Here is a 24,996-nt window from a genome sequence, read left to right on the forward strand (position 1 = left end):
AGTTTCCATGTATTTAATTTTTTTCCTTGTTCTTTCTGTTGACTTCCAGTTTTATAGTGTTATGATCAGAGAAAATGCTTTGAATTTTTTTGATGTTTTTGTATTTATTGAGGCTTACTTTGTGACCTAAAATACTATCTATTCTAGAGATTCATCTATGTGCATTGGAGAAGAAAGTGTACTGTGCTGCTGTTGGGTGGTGTGTTCTGTACATGCCTTTGAGGTTGAGTTGATTGATTGTGTTATTTAGATCTTCTGTATCTTTGTCAAGTTTTTTCTAGTTGTTCTGTTCATCATCAAACGCGATGTGTTAAAGTCTACTATTATTGTAGAACTGTCTATTTTTCTTTTCAATCATGTTAGAGTTTATCTTACGTGTTTTGGAGCTCTGTAATTAAGTGCGTAAATATTTATTATGGTTATGTTCTCTTGGTGGATTGACCCTTTTATCATTACATAATGCTTTTCTTTGTCACTTATAATGGCTTCTGACTTAAAGTCTATTTTATCAGAGATTATCATTGCCACTCCTGCTCTCTCTTGGTTACTGTTTGCTTGATATATTTTTTTCCATCTTTTGATTTTTAACTTATTTATGTGTTTGTGTCTAAGGTGTGTCTCTTGTAGGCAACATATTGATGGCTCATGTTTTTTTAATCCGTTCTGCCACCCTCTATCTCTTGACTGGTTCATTTAAATGATTTACATTAAGGGTAATTATTGATAGATATGAATTTACTGCTCCCATTTTGTTATGCCACTTTTTTGTGTGTGTGGTGTTAATGGTTTCTTTATTTCACTTAATTTTCTGTGCTGAGTTCTTTTTGTTTATGGATTTTCTTTTTGTATGCTTTGCTGATTTTGTGTTTACTGGGTCTTTTTAATTTTCTTCATTATTTTTATGAGTAGATTTATTGATTTTCTTTGTGGTTACTCTGAAATTTACCTTTATTTTCCTCAGTTTAAAATGGTCTGTTATAGCTTATTATTCTTTTGACTTCCTCTTCTTATGAAAATGCTATAACTGTACCATTTATTCCTCCTTTTTGTTTTGAAGTTGTCATCATTAACAGATTGACACCTCTAGTTCCCTGTTTTCAGTTTTGCAGCTTTATTTTACTTTTGAGAATTCTTTGTCTGGGTTGGTATTTGTGTGATGCTGTCATGTGTCTTAATCTCAGGTTGTTGTCTGATGTAGTTGATTCTCTGTCCGAAGGACTACCTTTAATATTTTTTGTAAAGTTGGCCTGGTTTTTACAAATTCCCTTAATTTCTGTTTCTCTGGGACTGTCCTAGTTTCACCATCATATTTGAAGGGAAGTTTTGGTGGATGTATGATTCTTGTTTGATATTTTTTTTTTTCAGGGTTTTATGTACTTCATTCCATTGCCTTCTTACCTACATTGTTTCTGCTGAGAAATCAGCATTTATTCTTACTGGTGCCCCCTTTGTAAGTGGTGGAGCCCTGGTGGTGCAGTGGTTAAAGAGCTCATCTGCCAACCAAAAGGTTGGCAGTACAAATCCACTAGCTGTACCTTGGAAACCCTATGGGGAAGTTCTACTCTGTCCTATAGGGTCACTATGAGTCAGAATCAACTCGATGGCAATAGGTTTGGTTGTAAGTGATATTTTGTTTTTGTGAGCTGCTCTCAGAATTTTTTCTTGGTCTTTGGTTTTGGAAAGTTTTATGATTTATATCTTGGTGATTTTATTTTGGCGTCTGTTCTGAATGGTGTTTGTTGAAATTCTTGGATGAAAACCTTCTCATCTTTCATGATATTAGGGAAGTTTTCTGCCAAGAAATCTTCAAAAATTCTCTGTATCTTTTTTTTCTCCTCCTCTTCTGGAATTCCTATGATGCATAAATTATTCATTTTGATAGTGTCCCACATAACTCTAGGCTTTTTCATTTTTCTCTATTCTTTTTTCAGGATTGTTACTCAAATTAGTATCAAGGAATTTGTCCTCTGTTTTACAGATTCTTTCTTCCACTGATTCAGTTCTACTATGTCTTTCTTTGAGTTATCTATTTCAGGTATGTTATTTTTAATCTTCCGGGTTTCTAGTTGTTTTTGTATGGTTTCTAACTGTCTATTTATTTTGTCACTTTGTTCTTGCATTGTTGTCATGAATTCTTTTAGGGTTTTGTCTGTGTTTTCCTTGATCTCTTTTAGGATCTTAAATATAAGTCTTTTAAATTCCTTATCAGGTAGCTGTATTATCATTTCTTCCTCAGGAAGATTTTCTGCCCCTTTATTTTGCTCACTTGTTTGAGCACTCTTATCTGGTTTCTTCATATGATTTGTTATTGTCTGCTGTCCTCAAGGGATTAAGGCATTAATTTATTCATATATTTCTTTATTGATTGCATGTATGTTTTGTGCTGATTTTTTTGTTTTGATGCATCAGGAGCTTTGTTTCTTTTCTTTCTCTTTAGACTGTTTCTTCTTTTGTATTGTTTTAATTGTTATTTTGTCGTTCTGGTTTATGTGTCACTTAGGTGGTGTCTGTTGGCTGGGCATGATTTCCTCTCACTAGTGGGTATGGTGGGTCACACCCACGTGCGAGTCCTTTGTGGTTAAGCTCATATATCTCCCTTACTAGACTGAGTGGAGGTGGGAGAGCAGGTTCTTTCTCTGATGTTGGATGGCAAATGATGGGTGGTCAGAGTCCCTTCATGGCCTTTGTGGGATCATGGAGTCCTTCCAGGTTGGTGCTAGCAATTAGTGCATTCTCTGGAGGTCAGGACACAATGTCTCCATATCTGCTGTGGGGGAGTGCTATCCAAATGGATGGGGTAGGCCCACTGTGCGTGCACAAATTGGCATCTCAGTAAGTGGTGCTGTATCATGGGTTTTCAGTACAAGTGCAGATGGCCTGCAGGAGCTCTTTGGGCATGGGATGCATGACGTTGCAGCCAGACAGATGTTGGATAAGGGCAGTAGGATCTCCTGCTCATCATTTGGTAGATGTGCAGATGGCACCTGTCAGGATGTGACAGGCATTGCTGATGAGGTGATGTGTCTTTGTGGCCAGTCACTGGGTGTTTGTGCAGCAAGCATTCTCACCAGTTGCTAGGTTGGATGCTGTGTCTGCATACCGCAGATCTCTAGGTGGTCAGGGTGAGGGTGCACAGGTCACCAGTTGGGGTGAGGGTGCACAGGCAAATGGCATGGGAGCTCACACTGCTGGTTACTGAGTGAATGAGTTAGGAGGCACCAGGGAGGGGTATCTCATACCTCTTGTTGCTGGTCTGGCAGTGAGAACACATGCCATGGATTGCTGGGTGGGTGCGGCAGTGTGGGGGTGGGTGGGGTGGGCACAAACCTCGGGAGACTGGCACAACAGCTTGAGAATGAGCGCTGGGGATTTCCAAGTGGGGGGAGAAGGAGGCCACACTGCTGGCCACTGGGAGGGTGGAGAGGGAAGAGGAGGGGAGCGTGTTCCCCCAGTCTCTGGCATGGGTGCCAGGACACTCCCTGCAGAGTGCTGCCAGTGATCAGACTCAGCCCCAACCAAATGCGAGGAGGGGTAGCTGTCCAGAGTCCAGTTGGGTAGGGGATCTCTAGCTGCCACTCCAAGTATCTTCCACGTCATGAGCACCACCCGCTCAAATGATCAGAGGCCACTGCTGGTGAGTAGTTCCTTCCCGATTTTCTGTCTCTTTTCCTGTCGTGTATTTGCCTGGATCCCTAGTACTCTCACCCACCTACCTGCAGTTCCCCCCTTAGACCCAGTTCATGTTTTGCTCACCTTGCTTCTCTCCAGGTTTGTGTACAGTGTCTCTGCCCCTTATTGGGGATTTCATGAAGTTGCCTTCCTGTGCTCTTCACCCAGGAATGCTGCTTGCTCTTTCTCAAGATGGCCACACTGAGCCAGGCTGGTGGGCAAGGCACTTACTGTCTTTAAGCCTCCTTGTTTGCTGTTTTCATTGTTTTTCTCTTTATCTTCAGTTCTTGATCTAATTCTTCATCCTTCTGTTTGCTGTTCTGGGTTCCCAGATTGTCATCTGTATTTGTTTCACTTGGTTTCTCAGTTCTTCACTATAGGGTGACGGTGTGGTGTGTGTGACTAAGCCACTATCTTGGGTTGCCTTTAGGTAACATTTTTAATGCCTGGAAGCAATCTTGGGAAAGAGTGCACATATATTTTTAAAGGGCGAATCAAGTCAAAACAGTTGTCATGGTTTTCTTAGCTTATTACCAGGTAACATGTGTGTTATTTTTAATTAACTGAGTGGAAAATAAACATCAGCTATTTAAAAGTTAGAAAACCACCTTGTAAACCTTTATATTAAAATCACCTCTCTTTTCTCTTGGGCTCAATAAGAGGCGAGCAGAAAACATGTTAAGAAGATCAACAGAGCCACGCAGGTACTATGAATTTGTTCCTTAAAAGTTAGTTTGAGTGCTTTCTCTGCATCAGGATTCTCATAAACATATAAACATACTTTTCTCTGTTTTTCCCATTGTATGATATAATTCTTTTTCTAATTACATCAGCAATATTGTAAATAGAAAATATGGTAAGTAAAGGAAATTATAAAGAATAAAATTAAATACCTTAGTTACATATAATAATTAAATATGTTAATGAAAGAGGTTCCCTCAGTGGTGCAAAGTGTTAAGCACTTGATTGCTAACCAAAAGGTTGGCAGTTTGAACCCACTCAGAGGCACCTAGGAAATCAGGCCTGGCTATCTGCTTCCAAAAGCTTTGAAAATTCTATGGAGCAGTTTTATTCCGCACACACGGGGACACTATGAATGAGAATCAACTCAATGACAATTACCAACAACAACTAATTAAAGGAAGATAATGAAATATAATTAATATAACATGGCCTGTTATCCTACAACATAGAGACAGTATGACATTTTTTGTTTATTAAAAGGTTGTTTAAAAGTCACTACTTTTTAGCTACAGCATTAGTGTTTCAAGATTATTCTCCCTATTTCTCTAATCTCAGGTGAGCAGGAGAAGTTGGCAGGGCAACAGAAAAGGCCAGGTCTCACTGAAATTATGTTACTCAGTGTGAAACTAGTCAGAGATGGGAGGTCCCAACATCAAAAGGAAAAGTCTATGTTTCCTTCCCAGTCTATAAATGCATCCCAGCTAAAGTGGAAAGATGTACTTTTTCCAAATGGTTTTAGAATTCTTCATTCTTGCCCTGGTGGGTAGGCTTGAATTGAATCCCATAAGCATTTGTTCCATCATCCCTTAGTCCATGTGTATTCTCTCTCATATTTTTGGAGAAACACTGGGTACTTTGATCGTATTACAGTAAAATACTTTTGATCTGAGATGATACCTCATGTAACTCTCCAAAATTGGGAAAGAAATTTCATATTAAGGAAAGTTATAGAAAAAGTGAAGAGGTAGCTAGAGGATTACTTTGAATGCACTCATACTTTAAGGAATATATTTTCTGGCATTAAAGATTTCTTTGGATGATGATATTCAGTGTTACAAAAACAAAACTAGTACATCAAGTGAAGCAGAGTTACCTGAATATGTGATTATGGTAGATTCTTTTTGCTTTTGTCCAACTGAAAGTAAATTTGGAATAGCTTAAAAAAAAAAGTCAGAAACATTTGTTTTCTTGATACCAGCCTCCCTTTTTCCCTGTAGACTCTCCCTACTTCAGATTTCCAGTCTCGTTTTATTCTCCTCACTCAGACTCCCACAATGAATAGAAGTAGAATCTGATAAGCCCATTTAAGAATACTGGTTCTATTTCCGTGTGATTCTGTTTTCACTTTATATTTTAAATTAATCTAGAATTTTCATTTTCAGTCTTTTAACCCTACCTGTAGAATTGAAGTTTTTATTCATGTACTAATAATTTAAATTAGAAGATAGGGAGCTATTGGGGGGAATGAGGAAGGTAGGAATTCTAAAATCATGCTCACATGTGCTCTCCTAAATGTAAAACTAGTCTGGTTTTTCAGGGTGGCTCCACATTTTTTTTTTCTTCCAAAATTGAGAGGCTATGGGACTAGATTTTTTTTCTTTTTGTGGCACTAGAAGGCTGTTTTTGAAAGTTGCCAGTGACAGAAGCAGCATTAACTTCTACCATGTGTTTCTGTGAAGAATTGAATCTCCAACCAATGTGGTGACATCCCCCAAGAGGCCCTGTCCTTCAAGACCTCCAGACTTGCTTACTATGGCATCCCGTGTATAAAGCTATATTTATTTCAACTCCCTGCCACCGCTCACCTCATTGTGATTGTTAAGGTTGTGTGTCAACTTGGCTGGGCCATGATTCTCAGTGGCTTGGCAGTTATGATGTAGTTTTGCAGTCCTATGATAATGTAATCACCTCCATGATGGTATCTGCTGTGAGTAGCCAATCAGTTGAAATGGAATTTCGTTGAGGATGTGGCCTACATCCAGTATGGGTGGACTCTCTGGCAAGGCTTGTGGGATTTTGCTCACTCTGGATCCTAATGCTGGCTCCTGTTTGTCTGATCTCTGGTTCTTGGGACTTGAGATAGCAGCTTACCTGCCATCTTGCTGCTGATCTTGGGATTCATTGGTCTTTGCATCCTGTGAGCAGCAGCCCTGCTGTCTGACCTGATGCTCTTGGGTTTGCCAACTCCTGTGGCTACGTGAATCAGGAGAGGCCTCCAGCCTGATCCATGGACTTGGGATGTTCCAGCCTCTACAACCTTGAGAGCCATTTCCTTGATATAAATCTCTCTGTGTAGATATTTATACTCTTTGCAGATTTGCTTCTCTGGAGAACCCAGCCTAAGACAACCATGTCTAAGCCTCTTTATGTAGCTCATTGAAAGTATCCCCATTGTTGGGTTTTAGTGCTGTTATAACAGAAATACCACAAGAGAACGGCTTTAACGAAGAGAAACTTATTCTCTCACAGTCTAGGTGTCTAGAAGTCCGAATTCAGGGTACGAACTCCAGGGGAAGGCTTTTTCTCTCTGTCGGCTCTGGGGGAAGCTCCTTGTCATCAAACTTCCCCTGGTCAAGGAGCTTCTCAGCATAGGGACCCTGGGTCCAAAGGATGCACTATGCTCCCAGTGCTTCTTTCTTGGTGGCATGAGGACCCCCGTCTCTCTACTCACTTCTCTATTTTATATCTCAAAAAAGAGATTGACTTAAGACACAATCTAATCTTGTAGATTGAGTTCCACTTCATCAACATAACTGCCTCTAATCCCATCTCACCTAAATCATAGAGAGAGGATTTACAACACATAGGAAAATCATATCAGATGACAAAATGGTGGAGAATCACACAATACTGGGAATCATGGCCTCACCAAATTGATACACATATTTTTGGGGGGACACAATTCAATCCACGACACCCATGAATCCAGTAGTATTCCTATAGACCTTTGTTTGTGATCTCTCTCTCTCTCTCTTTTGAGGTGTGGTTACAGGCTTTTGAGGGGTGTGGTTACAGGCTTTTGAGTCAGTTAGGCCAGGCAATATAGTAAACATCTAATAAAAGGTAGCTTTTCTTATGGTATTTTAATAATAAATGGTATTGCAGTGTTCAATATTCAACTCTTGCTACACCTTGAATGTGTAAACAAAATGTACTTTATTTTTTTAATCAACATTCTGGCTCTTTCTCCTGAGCCACTACCCTCTCGTTAGTGAAGAAGAAGAAAACAAAAGAAAACAATCTATAAACTGTTTCAAGTCTAGTTGATTTAATAATTTAGAAAAATTGTTTAGATATGAGTGTTCAGACTATTTTAGGTAAACTTCTTGAACTCTCAGAGAGCCCCTTTCACTGTCCCTGCAGGATGATTTCAAAGAGGTAACAAAGAATCTGAGTCATTGCAATGATTTCCTCCACATTCTCTGTTTCTTTAGGTGAGAGTTCCCCTGATTTGTGCTTGCCCTCCTGGGCAATCCTTACCGAAGCCTTTATCTGAGCTCTCCCATTTCAGTCAGGGCCTAGAAGTCACTCCCTGTCAGCCTCACTCTCATTTCCCATTGCTGTCAGATTCTGAAGTCTGGCTGGGACTTCCAATGACCCTGTCCTGTAAAGCCATCTGTCCTGCAAACTCCATTGCTCCTCATTCCAATAAAACAACATTCTGGTTGTCACTCTGGTCACTTGGGCAAGTGACTTAAACTTTTTGTTCTTCAGCTTGCTCATCTGTAGAATAGGGGCAATAATAAGACCTTACTTAGAAGCTATTGTGAGGATTATATTTGTTAAGTTATGTAAAACACTTAGGACAGTTTCTGGCACATGGTAAGTAACACATAAATGTTTGCTATCATTATTGGCATTATTTACAAAATGGATTAAGGCACATAATTGTAGATCTGGAAACCGCTTTAGAGATATTAATACCACAAGTATTTAAGCGACTAACATGCAAAAACTTTGTGGAGTGCTTCATGATAAAAGATGCATCAGACACAGAAATACCTCATAGAGGAAAGTGTAGTTCTAATACTGGAAAGTGTTAAGTAAGTAAAAATCTGTAATCTTTTTTTTGAAAGAGCTAACTTCCATCCAAAAGGTGTAGGAGAAAAACAAAGTTATTCAATAGACACCCCATACCCTCATAGTAAGTCCCACCCAAAAAAAACCAAACAAGTTACTGTTAACTTGATCCTGACCCCATCTGTGTCAGAGCAGAACTGTGCACCTTAGGGTTTTCAATGGTTGATTTTTCAGAACTAGGTTGCCAGGCCTTTCTTCTGAGGCACCTCTGAGCATATTTGAATCTCCAACCTTTTGGTTAGCAGTTGAACAAGCTAACTGCTTTTGCCACTCAGGGAGTCTTCCTTGTAGGCACCCGTTGGAAAAAAAAAAACTGCCCTGAATTTTTCAGTGTTTCTCTAAAAAGCCGTAGTTCCCTGAGACTCTTCGGGTACCATGAGAATTAGATCTGTAGCCATTTGTCTGGTAAATCGCTCTGATTCAAAAAGATAATAAAACTTCTCTTGTCTTGACAGGAGAGTCAATGGCTACAGTCCACATCAGGCCCCAAGTGCCAGGAAGGTTCTTAGGTGTTTACATTTCAAGAAGGAATGAGGCACAGGAAGTTAAAGTCTCTGGCTCCTGGAAAGATTCTATTTATATACCAAAGGGATAAAGTAAGGGGCAGGAGGGGACAGCTGCCTTCTGCCTCTTGATAAGCAGAGAAAAACATCTTTTCATCTCCCTTAACTATGGGGGTATCTGGCTACTTGTGTAGGACAATTGAACTGGATCTCATCATATTGAACTAGGATAAGGACTAGGGCAAAGGGAGGTTGTACATTTATTATTAAGGTATTTAACAAGAACTCTTATCTTTGATCCAGAATTCCCCATGTGTGCATTCAGGATACAATCAATAAACATGAATAATAAAAACCTAACAGTACCCAAATAACTTTTTCTTTTTAATTTTTTCAGAGGAATGAAGGAATTGGGTCCTAGTAAATTCAGATTTTATTTTCCCTATGAAAAGAAACATTTTTTTTAAAATACTCTAAAATTCTCTTTTCCAATCAAGGAGAATTTTAAACATTAGACTCGTGTTGAGTTCCTTATTTTGTTTCAGTCACCTTATTGGTAATAACCCATTGCTATCAAGCCGATTCCACTCATAGTGACCCTACTGGACAGAGTAGAACTGCCTGGTAGGGTTTCCAAGGCTGTAAATCTTTACAGAAGCAAGCTGCCACATCTTTTTCCTGAGAAGTGGTTGGTGGGTTCAAGCCCCTGACCTTTCCATTAGCAGCCAAGCACTTAACCACTGTGCCATCAGGCCTCCCTTATCTGTAATAACCAAAACCAGAAAACCAAGCCTGTTGCCATCGAGTTGATTCCGACTCATAGCAACCATATAGGCCAGAGTAGAATTGCCCCATAGGATTTCCAAAAGCAGCTGGTGGATTCAAACTGCTGATCTTTTGGTTAGTAGCAGAGCTCTTAACTATTGTGCCACCAGACCCCCTTATATATGTAATAGGGGACTATTAATAGTACGTATCTAATAGTTATGGGAAGATTAAATCAGATGCTGCCAACCTTGTGAGTTAGCTTGGGAGCAGGTTCTCCGGCCTTCAGATGACTGGAGTACTGGCTGAGAGCTTTATTTCAACCTCATGACAGATCCTGAGCCAAAACCATATTGCTAAACTGCTTCCAACTTCCTGATTCTCACAAACTGTATGAGTTAATAAATGGTCATTGTTTCAAGCTGCAAAGCTTTGAGGTAACTTGTTACACAGCAATAGATAAGTAATACAGATATTATATGTAAAAGGGTTATGCTTGACATATATGCAATAAAAGCTGGCCAATAGCAGCAACAGCAGTGCCTGGAGGGAAGAAATATGATTACATAGCAGGTGCTCATGAATACAAAGAGAGGAACTATTTGTATTTCAAAACCTAAAGTCGTTCTGACAGCTATGGAAAAGCCAAAGACAACCCTCATAGCCTGGTAATAATTCAATCTCTCTAAGTACAGAGAGACATTTCAAATGTAGTCCATTGCTTCGGAGGCAAAGAGAGTGCATAAGCTCTCCTTAGACTCTTAGTACTCTCTTCTCTCAAGTACTTGGTACCACTGATCTGCCCCTGAAATGACAAAACAGAGAGAAAGTCCTTCCTCCAGGCAAAGGGACAAAGATTTCTTAGACCAAAGGGAAAAAAGTGAGTTTTTTTCCTCTGTGACTGTTAAAAACAGTGTATTACATACACACACATATGTGGACATATACCAAAATTTTACAAAAGAGAAGCTGCCTTGCAGTGTAATGACTTAATAAGAAGCTCAAATTGTCCTTTTTGTGCTAATAAGTTTATATTTCTATGTATATTGTAATAAGGGAGGTGGGGAAAATGGAGGACAGAGACCAAACTGCAATTTGAAAATAATATTGTACAGGCCCATGGTGTTTCTTTATAGAAGGATGATAGTATCAAAGAACTACCCATCAATCATTAAACTCAGGTTAAAAGTGGCTAGGACAAACGAGCAAAGCTTGTACACATGTCACTTTATCTCACAGTGGACCCTATCACTGTGGTAGAGCATCCGTGTTGATGAGGTTTGCAGTTCAATATTGAATGGAATGTTTCCATGCCAGCCACAGGATCGTGTATAACAACCACTTCTTTTTTTTTTTTTTTCCTATGTACTCATTTTAGAAATCATTTAAGCCACTGGAATTACCTCTAATAGCTGAAAACAATATTCAACAAATCATAGGCTTATACTACCTAAAATATTATAATGCATGACATTTGTTCATTATAATTTTTTTTAAGAAAGGATATCTGTGGTATATACTTTTAGGTTGACTTTCAAGATCTTCTGAAAACCAATCTCAACCTGTATGTCCTGACTTTCTTACTACCACACCTAGCTTAACAGAACAGCTTGCTCTGAATCATATTGTTCTGTTTGAGAGGGTGAAGTTAAGAGCCTTTACTTCTGGCTCTCCATGTTTAGATTACCACTATTTCAAGACTGCCATATTTCTCCTCTGAATTCTCCTAGCATTTTCTTTGAGTTCAGCAGACAACAGGATTGTTACACAGAAGATTCATTAGAATTGACCACCCCCCCCCAAAAAAAACCTACAGGAATTAATAAACAAACATTGCAAAGGTTGTATAATACAAGATCAGTATACAAAAGATCATTGTATTTATATATTTTTAACAATCAGAAATTGAAATGAAAAAAATAATATTTACAATAGTATATAAAATATGAAGCAGTGTGGGACAAATCTGATAAAAGGTGTTCAAGACCTGTATGCCAAAAACTACAAAGCATTGTTGAGGAAAATTTTAAAAAAAGACCTTAGTACATGGAGAGGTATGCCATATTCTTGGTTCAGGAGACTCAATATTATTAAATATCAGCTCTCTCTCCAAATTTATCCAGAGGTTCATTGCAATCCTAATAAAAATCCCAGAAAGACATTGTTTTAGAATCTAATAGGTTGAATCTACAATTCAAAAGACTTACAATAGCCAAAACAATTTTCGAAAAAACAAAGTTGGAGGACCATCTCTAAATGATTTTAAGACGTATTTCAAAGCCATAGTAATCTAGACAGTGTGATCTTTGCATCAAATAGAAAAATATATCAATGGAACAAAATAAAGACTCCAGAAATAGAACCACATATAGATAGACAACTGATGTTCTGCAAAGATGAAAAGGAAATCCAATAGAGAAAAGTTAGCTTTTTAACATATGGTGTTGAAAATATTGGCTATCTATATGCCAGATAATAAGCTTCAATACTTCACACCATATTAAAAAAAACCATTCCAGATGGTTCATGCATGTAATGTAAAACCTAGACAAAAATAGCAGAAAAACTTTGTGACCTGGTTTTGGCAAAGATTCCCTAGATAAGATGACAAAAACATGATCTATAAAAAATTTATAAATTGGACGTCTTCAAAATTAAAACTGTCTGCTCTTAGAACAAACTGTTAAGGGAATGAAAAGACAAACCAGAGACTGGGGAGGAAATATTTTCAAGTCATAGACCTGAGAAAGAATTCTATCTAGAATAAATAAAGAACTCTCAAACTCAATAATAAGAAAGCAAACAACTCAATTTAAAAATGGACAAAAGATTTGAACACACAGGTCACCAAAGAAGACATATGAATCACAAATAAGTGCATGCTGATATGCTCAAGGAAACCCTGGTAGCGTAGTGGTTAAGTGCTACAGCTGCTAACCAAAGGGTCGGCAGTTCAAGTCCGCCAGGTGCTCCTTGGAAACTCTATGGGGCAGTACTACTCTGTCCTATAGGGTTGCTATGAGTCGGAAGCGACTCGATAGCATTGGGTTTTTTTGGAATATGCACAATATCATTAGCCCTTCAGGAAATGTAAATTATCAGCACAAGGAGATACTATTTCACACTTATCAGAATGTCTAAAATTAAGAGACTGACCATTTCATGTTTTGGCAAAGATGTTGAGGAACTGACTCTCTTATACACTTCTGGGTGGAACGTAAAATGGCATGACTATTTTGGATATAGGTTTGGTAGTTTCTTAAAAATTTGAGCCTACAACTACCACGGACCCAGCTATTTCACTCCTGCTTATTTTCCTAGAGAAATAAAACCATATGTTCATGCAAAGAAATGTGCATGGGTATTCATAACAGCTTTATTTGTAATAGACTGAAACTGAACACAACTCAAACTTCCCTCAACAGGCTAGTGGATAAACACCGTGTGGCACACCCATACAATAGGCTCAAAGAGACGATACATGCAACAACATGGATGAATCTCAAAATAGTTATGCCAAATTTAAAGATGCCAGACAAAAGAGCGTGCATTATGTATGATTTTTTCCTATCTAAAATTCCAGGAAATTCAAGTTAATTTAGAGTGACAGAAAAAAGACCAGTGGTTGCCTGGGGACCAAGCCAAAGGAAAAATGGATTACAAAGAGGCAACAGGGAACTCTTAGTGTGTTGGAAATGTTCATTATCTTGATTGTGTTGAGAGCTTTTCAAGTATATACAAATGTCAGAATTCATAGCATTATATGGAACTTGAGAGGAAAATGTATTGTAATGATAAGTGCAAAGAGCTGGAGATAGAAAATCAAAAGGGAAGAACATGCTGGGCATTTCTCAAGCTGAAAGAACTGAAGAAAAATTTCAAGCCTCCAGTTCCAATAGTGAAGGATTCTTATGGAGAAATATTAAACGACACAAGAAGCATCAAAAGAAGATGGAAGAGGAGCGGGGCCAAGATGGCGGACTAGGTGGACGCTACCGCGGATCCCTCTTGCAACAAAGACTCAGAAAAACAAGGGAATCGATCACATACATAACAATCTACGAACTCTGAACAACAAGCACAGACTTAGAGATGGAAAACGAACAAATACGGGCAGACAGTGACTGTTTTCAGAACCAGGAGCCAGCGTACCAGGCAGGTGACCTTCAGAGCCTGATCTGGGGCAGAGCCCGGGGGGCAGACGGCACAGAAGGGGGGCCCACACCTTCCCCCCCGAACCCATCCTGGGAGGAAGTCTAGCTGGTTGGCGCAGGCGGCGTAGGGGCGCAGCCGGAGGGAGAAGCACTCGGGAGGCAGTGACTGATCTGGGAGTGGGGAGAACAGCGTCCCAGCGGGCGAGCCATCCCGCCGGGAGTTAGGTGAGAAGCGGACGGGGCGTGAGCGGGGGGGGGGTCAGCTATATTTCCCTAAAGTGACCCCGGGGCGGGGCCCACACGTTCGTGAGGGAGGATGCACACCCAGTCCGCACGTGTGGCACGGCACACCGGAGGGAGAAATCCCCAGAAGTGACTGGTCTCAGAGCGGGGAAAGCAGCGTCCCAGACGGGGAGCCATTCCGCTGGGATTTGGGCCCGCGGGCAGGCGGGGTGTGAGCGCGGGGTCCATTTATATTCCCCTGAATTGACCCAGGGGGCGGGCCCACCTGGCCGTGCAGGTGACGCCTACCCAGTTCGCGTGAGAGGTGTGGCGCACCGGAAGGAGAAGTCCCCGGGAGGAAGTGACTGGTCCCGGAACGGGGAAAGCAGCGTCCCAGCCGGGAAGTCGTCCCGCTGGGATTTGGGTGCGCACAGAGGCGGGGCGTGACCACGGGGCCCAATTATATTTGCCTGAATATACCGTGGGGACGGGCCCAAACGTTCATGCGGGAAACGCCCACCCAGTGCGCGCGAGTGGTGCCGCGCACCGGAGGCAGAAGTCCCTGGGAGGAAGTGACTGCTCTCCAAGCAAGGAAAGCAGCGTCCTAGCCGGGGACCCGTCCCACCCGGATTTTAGTGGACGGGGACGGAGCGTGAACGCGTGTTCAGCTCTATATTCTGTGGTGCTACACTCCTAGCTCTCTGATCCCTCCCCCACCCTCCCCAGGCGGCCCCATTAACATCCGAATACCCGGAGCCAGAGGGAGAATTCAGATAGGGATCTGACTGCATTTTTTTTAGCCGACTACCTGGAAAATCTAGTTTCCCAGTGATGGCTCGGAGACAGCAGTCCATATCAAACCACATAAAGAAACAGACCATGACAGCTTCTCCAACCCCCCAAACAAAAGAATCAAAGTCTTTCCCAAATGAAGATACAATCCTGGAATTATCAGATACAGAATATAAAAAACTAATTTACAGAATGCTTAAAGATATCACAAATGAAATTAGGATAAATGCAGAAAAAGTCAAGGAACACACTGATAAAACTGTTGAAGAACTCAAAAAGATTATTCAAGAACATAGTGGAAAAATTAACAAGTTGCAAGAATCCATAGAGAGACAGCATGTAGAAATCCAAAAGATTAACAATAAAATTACAGAATTTGACAACGCAATAGAAAGTCAGAGGAGCAGACTCAAGCAATTAGAATGTAGACTGGGACTTCTGGAGGACCAGGGAAACAACACCAACATAGCTGAAAAAAAATCAGATAAAAGAATTAAAAAAAATGAAGAAACCCTAAGAATCATGTGGGACTCTATCAAGAAGGATAACTTGCGAGTGATTGGAGTCCCAGAAGAGGGAGGGGGGACAGAAAACACAGAGAAAATAGTTGAAGAAATCCTGACACAAAACTTCCCTGACATCATGAAAGACGAAAGGATATCTATCCAAGATGCTCATTGAACCCCATTTAAGATTGATCCAAAAAGAAAAACACCAAGACATATTATCATCAAACTTGCCAAAACCAAAGACAAACAGAAAATTTTAAAAGCAGCCAGGGAGAAAAGAAAGGTTTCCTTCAAGGGAGAATCAATAAGTTCAGACTACTCAGCAGAAACCATGCAGGCAAGAAGGGAATGGGACGACGTATACAGAGCACTGAAGGAGAAAAACTGCCAACCAAGGATCATATATCCAGCAAAACTCTCTCTGAAATATGAAGGAGAAATTAAGATATTTACAGATAAACACAAGTTTAGAGAATTTGCAAAAACTAAACCAAAACTGCAAGAAATGCTAAAGGAGATTGTTTGGCCGGATGACCAATAATATCAGGTACCAGCACAATACAAGGTCACAAAACAGAACGTCCTGATATCAACGCAACTCAAATAGGGAAAGCACAAAAACAAACAAATTAAGACTAATTCTAAAAAATAAATAAATAAACAAAATAATACACATAACAGGAAATCATGGAAATCAATAGATAAACGATCACAATAATCAAAAAGAGGGACTAAATATAGGAGGCATTGAACTGCCAGATGGAGAGTGATACAAGGCGATATAGAAGGATACAAGTTAGGGTTTTACTTAGAAAAATAGGGGTAAATAAAAAGGTAACCACAAAAAGGAATCTCAATTCCATAACTCAAGAAAAAAGCCAAGAAAAACGTAACGACTCAATAAACACAAAGTTAAACATTATGAAAATGAGGATCTCACAAGCTACTTAGAAAAACGTCTCAGCACAAAAAAGCATGTGGAAAAATGAAATGGCCAACAACACACATGAAAAGGCATCAAAATGACAGCACTAAAAACTTATTTATCTATAATTACGCTGAATGTAAATGGACTAAATGCACCAATAAAGAGACAGAGAGTCACGGACTGAATAAAGAAACATGATCCGTCTATATGCTGCCTACAAGAGACACACCTTAGACTTAGAGACACAAACAAACTAAAACTCAAAGGATGGAAAAAAATATATCAAGCAAACAATAAGCAAAAAAGAAGAGGAGTAGCAATATTAATTTCTGACAAAATAGACTTTAGACTTAAATCCGCCACAAAGGATAAAGAAGGACACTATATAATGATAAAAGGGGCAATTGATCAGGAAGACATAACCATATTAAATATTTACGCACCTAATGACAGGGCTGCAAGATACATAAATCAAATTTTAACAGAATTGAAAAGTGAGATAGACACCTCCACATTTATAGTAGGAGACTTCAACACACCACTTTCGGAGAAGGACAGGACATCCAGTAAGAAGCTCAATAGAGACACGGAAGACCTACTTACAACAATCAACCAACTTGACCTCATTGACTTATACAGAACTCTCCACCCAACTGCTACAAAATATACTTTTTTTTCTAGTGCACATGGAACATACTCTAGAATAGACCACATATTAGGGCATAAAACAAATCTTTCTAGAATCCAAAACATCGAAATATTACAAAGCATCTTCTCAGACCACAAGGCAATGAAGCTAGAAATCAATAACAGAAAAACTAGGGAAAAGAAATCAAATACTTGGAAAATGAACAATACCCTCCTGAAAAAAGACTGGGTTATAGAAGACATCAAGGAGGGAATAAGGAAATTCTTAGAAAGCAACGAGAATGAAAATACTTCCTATCAAAACCTCTGGGACACAGCAAAAGCAGTGCTCAGAGGCCAATTTATATCGATAAATGCACACATACAAAAAGAAGAAAGAGCCAAAATCAGAGAACTGTCCCTACAACTTGAACAAATAGAAAGTGAGCAACAAAAGAACCCATCAGGCACCAGAAGAAAACAAATAATAAAAATTAGAGCTGAACTAAATGAATTAGAGAACAGAAAAACAATTGAAAGAATTAACAAAGCCAAAAGCTGGTTCTTTGAAAAAATTAACAAAATTGATAAACCACTGGCTAGACTGACTAAAGAAAAACAGGAAAGGAAACAAATAACCCGAATAAGAAACAAGAAGGACCACATCACAACAGAACCAAATGAAATCAAAAGAATCATATCAGATTACTACATAAAATTGTGCTCTAACAGATTTGAAAACCTAGAAGAAATGGATAAATTCTTGGAACAATACTACCTACCTAAACTAACACATTCAGAAGTAGAACAACTAAATAGACCCAAACAAAAAAAGAGATTGAAACGGTAATCAAAAAACTTCCAACAAAAAAAAGTCCTGGCCCAGACGGCTTCACTGCAGAGTTCTACCAAACCTTCAGAGAAGACTTAACACCATTACTATTGAAGGTATTTCAAAGCATAGAAAAAGACGGAATACTACCCAACTCATTCTATGAAGCTACCATCTCCCTGATACCAAAACCAGGTAAAGACATTACAAAAAAAGAAAATTTTAGACCTATATCCCTCATGAACATTGATGCAAAAATCCTCAACAAAATTCTAGCCAATAGAATCCAACAACACATCAAAAAAATAATTCACCCTGATCAAGTGGGATTTATACCAGGTATGCAAGACTGGTTTAATATCAGAAAAACCATTAATGTAATCCATCACATAAATAAAACAAAAGATAAAAACCACATGATCTTATCAATAGATGCAGAAAAGGCATTTGACAAAGTTCAACACCCATTTATGATAAAAACTCTTACCAAAATAGGAATTGAAGGAAAAATCCTCAACATAATAACGGGCATCTATGCAAAGCCAACAGCCAATATCACTCTAAATGGAGAGAACCTGAAAGCATTTCCCTTGAGAACGGGAACCAGACAAGGATGCCCTTTATCACCGCTCTTATTCAACATCGTACTTGAAGTCCTAGCCAGGGCAATTAGGCTAGACAAAGAAATAAAGGGTATCCAGAATGGTAAGGAGGAAGTAAAGCTATCACTATTTGCAGATGACATGATTGTATACATGGAAAACCCTAAGGAATCCTCCAGAAAACTACTGAAACTAATAGAAGAGTTTGGAAGAGTCTCAGGATATAAAATAAACATACAAAAATCACTTGGATTCCTCTACATCAACAAAAAGAACACCGAAGAGGAAATAACCAAATCAATACCATTCACAGTAGCCCCCAAGAAGATAAAATACTTAGGAATAAATCTTACCAAGGATGTAAAAACCTATACAAAGAAAACTATAAAACTCTGCTACAAGAAATTCAAAAGGACATACTTAAGTGGAAAAACATACCCTGCTCATGGATAGGAAGACTTAACATAGTAAAAATGTCTATTCTACCAAAAGCCATTTATACATATAACGCACTTCCAATCCAAATACCAATGTCATATTTTAAGGGGATAGAGAAACAAATCACTAATTTCATATGGAAAGGAAAGAACCCCCGGATAAGCAAAACATTACTGAAAAAGAAGAAGAAAGTGGGAGGCCTCACCCTACCTGATTTCAGAACCTATTATTTAGCTACAGTAGTCAAAACAGCCTGGTACTGGTACAACAACAGGCACATAGACCAATGGAACAGAATTGAGAACCCAGATATAAATCTATCCACATATGAGCAGCTGATATTTGACAAAGGACCAGTGTCAGTCAATTGGGGAAATAATAGTCTTTTTTTTTTTTTTTTTTTTTATTAAGCTTCAAGTGAACATTTACCATTCCAATCAGTCTGTCACATGTAGGTTTACATACATCTTACTCCCTTCTCCCACTTGCTCTCCCCCTATTGAGGCAGCCCTTACAGTCTCTCGTTTCCTGCCAATTTTACCATCTTCCCTCTCTCTCTATCTTCCCATCCCCCCTCCGGTCAAGAGTTGCCAACACACTCTCCCGTGTCCACCTGATTTAATTAGCTCACTCTTCATCAGTATCTCTCTCCCCCCCACTGACCAGTCCTTTTCATGCCTGATGATTTGTCTTCGGGGATGGTTCCTGTACTGTGCCATCAGAAGTTCTGGGGAGCATTGTCTCTGGGATTCCTCTAGTCGCAATCATACCATTAGGTGTGGTCTTTTAATGAGAATTTGGGGTCTGCATCCCATTGGTCTCCTGCTCCCTCAGGAGTTGTCTGTTGTGTTCCCTGACAGGGCAGACATCGATTGTGGCCGGGCACCAACTAGTTCTTCTGGTCTCAGGATAATGTAGGTCTCTGGTTCAAGTGGCCCTTTCTGTCTCTTGGGTTCTTAGTTGTCGTGTGACCTTGGTGTTCTTCCTTTGCCTTTGCTCCAGGTGGGTTGAGACCAATTAATGTATTTTAGATGGCCGCTTGTTGGCATTTAGGACCCCAGGCGCCACAATTCAAAGTGGGATGCAGAGTGTTTTCATAATAGAATTGTTTTGCCCATTGACTTAGAAGTCCCCTCAAACCAAGTTCCCCAGACCCCAGCCCCTGCTTCGCTGACCTTTGAAGCTTTCATTTTATCTCGGAAACCTCTTTACTTTTAATCCAGTCCAACTAGGCTGACCTTCCTTGTTTTGAGTGTTGTCTTTCCCTTCACCCAAAGCAGTTCCCATCTACAGATTGATCAATAAAAAGCCCTCTCCCTCCCTCCCTCCCTCCCCCCTTTGTAACCACATAAGTATGTGTTCTTCTCCGTTTTTTCTATTTCTCAAGATCTTATAATAGTGGTCTTATACAATATTTGTCCTTTTGCAACTGACTCATTTCGCTCAGCATAATGCCTTCCAGATTCCTCCATGTTATGAAATGTTTCAGAGATTGGTCCCTGTTCTTTATCGATGCGTAGTATTCCATTGTGTGAATATACCACAATTTATTTACCCATTCGTCCGTTGATGGACATCTTGGTTGCTTCCAGGTTTTTGCTATTGTAAACAGAGCTGCAATAAACATGGGTGTGCATATATCTGTTTGTGTGAAGGGTCTTGTATCTTTAGGGTATATTCCGAGGAGTGGGATTTCTGGGTTGTATGGTAGTTCTATTTCTAACTGTTTAAGATAACGCCAGATGGATCTCCAAAGTGGTTGTACCATTTTACAATCCCACCAGCAGTGTATGAGAGTTCCAGTCTCTCCGCAGCCTCTCCAACATTTATTATTTTGTGTTTTTTGAATTAATGCCAGTCTAGTTGGTGTCAGATGGAATCTCATCGTAGTTTTAATTTGCATTTCTCTAATGGCTAATGATCGAGAGCATTTTCTCATGTATCTGTTGGCTGCCTGAATATCTTCCTTAGTGAAATGTGTGTTCATATCCTTTGCCCACTTCTTGATTGGGTTGTTTGTCTTTTTGTGGTTGAGTTTTGACAGAGTCATGTAGATTTTAGAGATCAGGCGCTGGTCTGAGATGTCATAGCTGAATATTCTTTCCCAGTCTGTAGGTGGTCCTTTTACTCTTTTGGTGAAGTCTTTAGATGAGCATAGGTGTTTGATTTTTAGGAGCTCCCAGTTATCGGGTTTCTCTTCATCATTTTTGGTAATGTTTTGTATTCTGTTTATGCCCTGTATTAGGGCTCCTAGGGTAGATCCTATTTTTTCTTCCATGATTTTTATCGTTTTAGTCTTTATGTTTAGGTCTTTGATCCACTTGGAGTTAGTTTTTGTGCATGGTGTGAGGTATGGGTCCTGTTTCATTCTTTTGCAAATGGATATCCAGGTATGCCAGCACCATTTGTTAAAAAGACTATTATTTCCCCAATTGACTGACACTGGTCCTTTGTCAAATATCAGCTGCTCATACATGGATGGATTTATATCTGGATTCTCAATTCTGTTCCGTTGTTCTATGTGCCTGTTGTTGTACCAGTACCAGGCTGTTTTGACTACTGTAGCTGTATAATAGGTTCTGAAATCAGGTAGGGTGAGGCCTCCCACTTTCTTCTTCTTTTTCAGTAATGTTTTGCTTATCCGGGGGTTCTTTCCTTTCCATATGAAATTAGTGATTTGTTTCTCTATTCCCTTAAAGTATGACATTGGTATTTGGATTGGAAGTGCGTTGTATGTATAAATGGCTTTTGGTAGAATAGACATTTTTACTATGTTAAGTCTTCCTATCCATGAGCAGGGTATGTTTTTCCACTTAAGTGTGTCCTTTTGAATTTCTTGTAGCAGAGTTTTATAGTTTTCTTTGTATAGGTCTTTTACATCCTTGGTAAGATTTATTCCTAAGTATTTTATCTTCTTGGGGGCTACTGTGAATGGTATTGATTTGGTTATTTCCTCTTCGGTGTTCTTTTTGTTGATGTAGAGGAATCCAAGTGATTTTTGTATGTTTATTTTATATCCTGAGACTCTTCCAAACTCTTCTATTAGTTTCAGTAGTTTTCTGGAGGATTCCTTAGGGTTTTCCATGTATACAATCATGTCATCTGCAAATAGTGATAGCTTTACTTCCTCCTTACCATTCTGGATACGCTTTATTTCTTTGTCTAGCCTAATTGCCCTGGCTAGGACTTCAAGTACGATGTTGAATAAGAGCGGTGATAAAGGGCATCCTTGTCTGGTTCCCGTTCTCAAGGGAAATGCTTTCAGGTTCTCTCCATTTAGAGTGATATTGGCCGTTGGCTTTGCATATATGCCCTTTATTATGTTGAGGAATTTTCCTTCAATTCCTATTTTGGTTAGAGTTTTTATCATAAATGGGTGTTGAACTTTGTCAAATGCCTTTTCTGCATCTATTGATAAGATCATGTGGTTTTTATCTTTTGTTTTATTTATGTGATGGATTACATTAATGGTTTTTCTGATATTAAACCAGCCTTGCATACCTGGTATAAATCCCACTTGATCAGGGTGTATTATTTTTTTGATGTGTTGTTGGATTCTATTGGCTAGAATTTTGTTAAGGATTTTTGCATTTATGTTCATGAGGGATATAGGTCTAAAATTTTCTTTTTTTGTAATGTCTTTACCTGGTTTTGGTATCAGGGAGATGGTAGCTTCATAGAATGAGTTGGGTAGTATTCCGTCTTTTTCTATACTTTGAAATACCTTCAATAGTAATGGTGTTAAGTCTTCTCTGAAGGTTTGGTAGAACTCTGCAGTGAAGCCGTCTGGGCCAGGACATTTTTTTGTTGGGGGTTTTTTGATTACCGTTTCAATCTCTTTTTTTGTTATGGGTCTATTTAGTTGTTCTACTTCTGAATGTGTTAGTTTAGGTAAGTAGTATTGTTCCAAGAATTTATCCATTTCTTCTAGGTTTTCAAATTTGTTAGAGTACAATTTTATGTAGTAATCTGATATGATTCTTTTGATTTCATTTGGTTCTATTGTGATGTGGTCCTTCTCGTTTCTTATTCGGGTTATTTGTTTCCTTTCCTGTTTTTCTTTAGTCAGTCTAGCCAATGGTTTATCAATTTTGTTAATTTTTTCAAAGAACCAGCTTTTGGCTTTGTTAATTCTTTCAATTGTTTTTCTGTTCTCTAATTCATTTAGTTCAGCTCTAATTTTTATTATTTGTTTTCTTTGGGTGCCTGATGGATTCTTTTGTTGCTCACTTTCTATTTGTTCAAGTTGTAGGGACAGTTCTCTGATTTTGGCTCTTTCTTCTTTTTGTATGTGTGCATTTATCGATATAAATTGGCCTCTGAGCACTGCTTTTGCTGTGTCCCAGAGGTTTTGATAGGAAGTATTTTCATTCTCGTTGCTTTCTAAGAATTTCCTTATTCCCTCCTTGATGTCTTCTATAACCCAGTCTTTTTTCAGGAGGGTATTGTTCATTTTCCAAGTATTTGATTTCTTTTCCCTAGTTTTTCTGTTATTGATTTCTAGCTTCATTGCCTTGTGGTCTGAGAAGATGCTTTGTAATATTTCGATGTTTTGGATTCTGGAAAGATTTGTTTTATGCCCTAATATGTGGTCTATTCTAGAGTATGTTCCATGTGCGCTAGAAAAAAAAGTATATTTTGTAGCAGTTGGGTGGAGAGTTCTGTATAAGTCAATGAGGTCAAGTTGGTTGATTGTTGTAAGTAGGTCTTCCGTGTCTCTATTGAGCTTCTTACTGGATGTCCTGTCCTTCTCCGAAAGTGGTGTGTTGAAGTCTCCTACTATATATGTGGTGGTGTCTATCTCACTTTTCAATTCTGTTAAAATTTGACTTATGTATCTTGCAGCCCTGTCATTAGGTGCGTAAATATTTAATATGGTTATGTCTTCCTGATCAATTGTCCCTTTTATCATTATATAGTGTCCTTCTTTATCCTTTGTGGCGGATTTAAGTCTAAAGTCTATTTTGTCAGAAATTAATATTGCTACTCCTCTTCTTTTTTGCTTATTGTTTGCTTGATATATTTTTTTCCATCCTTTGAGTTTTAGTTTGTTTGTGTCTCTAAGTCTAAGGTGTGTCTCTTGTAGGCAGCATATAGATGGATCGTGTTTTTTTATCCAGTCCGTGACTCTCTGTCTCTTTATTGGTGCATTTAGTCCATTTACATTCAGCGTAATTATAGATAAGTAAATTTTTAGTGCTGTCATTTTGATGTCTTTTCATGTGTGTTGTTGGCCATTTCATTTTTCCACATGCTTTTTTGTGCTGAGACGTTTTTCTTAGTAACTTGTGAGATCCTCATTTTCATAATGTTTAACTTTGTGTTTATTGAGTCGTTACGTTTTTCTTGGCTTTTTTCTTGAGTTATGGGATTGATATTCCTTTTTGTGGTTACCTTTTTATTTACCCCTATTTTTCTAAGTAAAACCCTAACTTGTATCCTTCTATATCGCCTTGTATCACTCTCCATCTGGCAGTTCAATGCCTCCTATATTTAGTCCCTCTTTTTGATTATTGTGATCGTTTATCTATTGATTTCCATGATTTCCTGTTGTGTGTATGATTTTGTTTATTTATTTATTTTTTAGAATTAGTCTTAATTTGTTTGTTTTTGTGCTTTCCCTGTTTGAGTTGCGTTGATATCAGGACGTTCTGTTTTGTGACCTTGTATTGTGCTGGTACCTGATATTATTGGTCATCTGGCCAAACAATCTCCTTTAGCATTTCTTGCAGTCTTGGTTTAGTTTTTGCAAATTCTCTAAACTTGTGTTTATCTGTAAATATCTTAATTTCTCCTTCATATTTCAGAGAGAGTTTTGCTGGATATATGATCCTTGGTTGGCAGTTTTTCTCGTTCAGTGCTCTGTATATGTCGTCCCATTCCCTTCTTGCCTGCATGGTTTCTGCTGAGTAGTCTGAACTTATTCTTATTGATTCTCCCTTGAAGGAAACCTTTCTTTTCTCCCTGGCTGCTTTTAAAATTTTCTGTTTGTCTTTGGTTTTGGCAAGTTTGATGATAATATGTCTTGGTGTTTTTCTTTTTGGATCAATCTTAAATGGGGTTCAATGAGCATCTTGGATAGATATCCTTTCGTCTTTCATGATGTCAGGGAAGTTTTGTGTCAGGAGTTC

The sequence above is a fragment of the Elephas maximus genome, chromosome 2, assembly GCF_024166365.1.
Source record: "Elephas maximus indicus isolate mEleMax1 chromosome 2, mEleMax1 primary haplotype, whole genome shotgun sequence".
NCBI classification, from domain to species: domain Eukaryota; kingdom Metazoa; phylum Chordata; class Mammalia; order Proboscidea; family Elephantidae; genus Elephas; species Elephas maximus.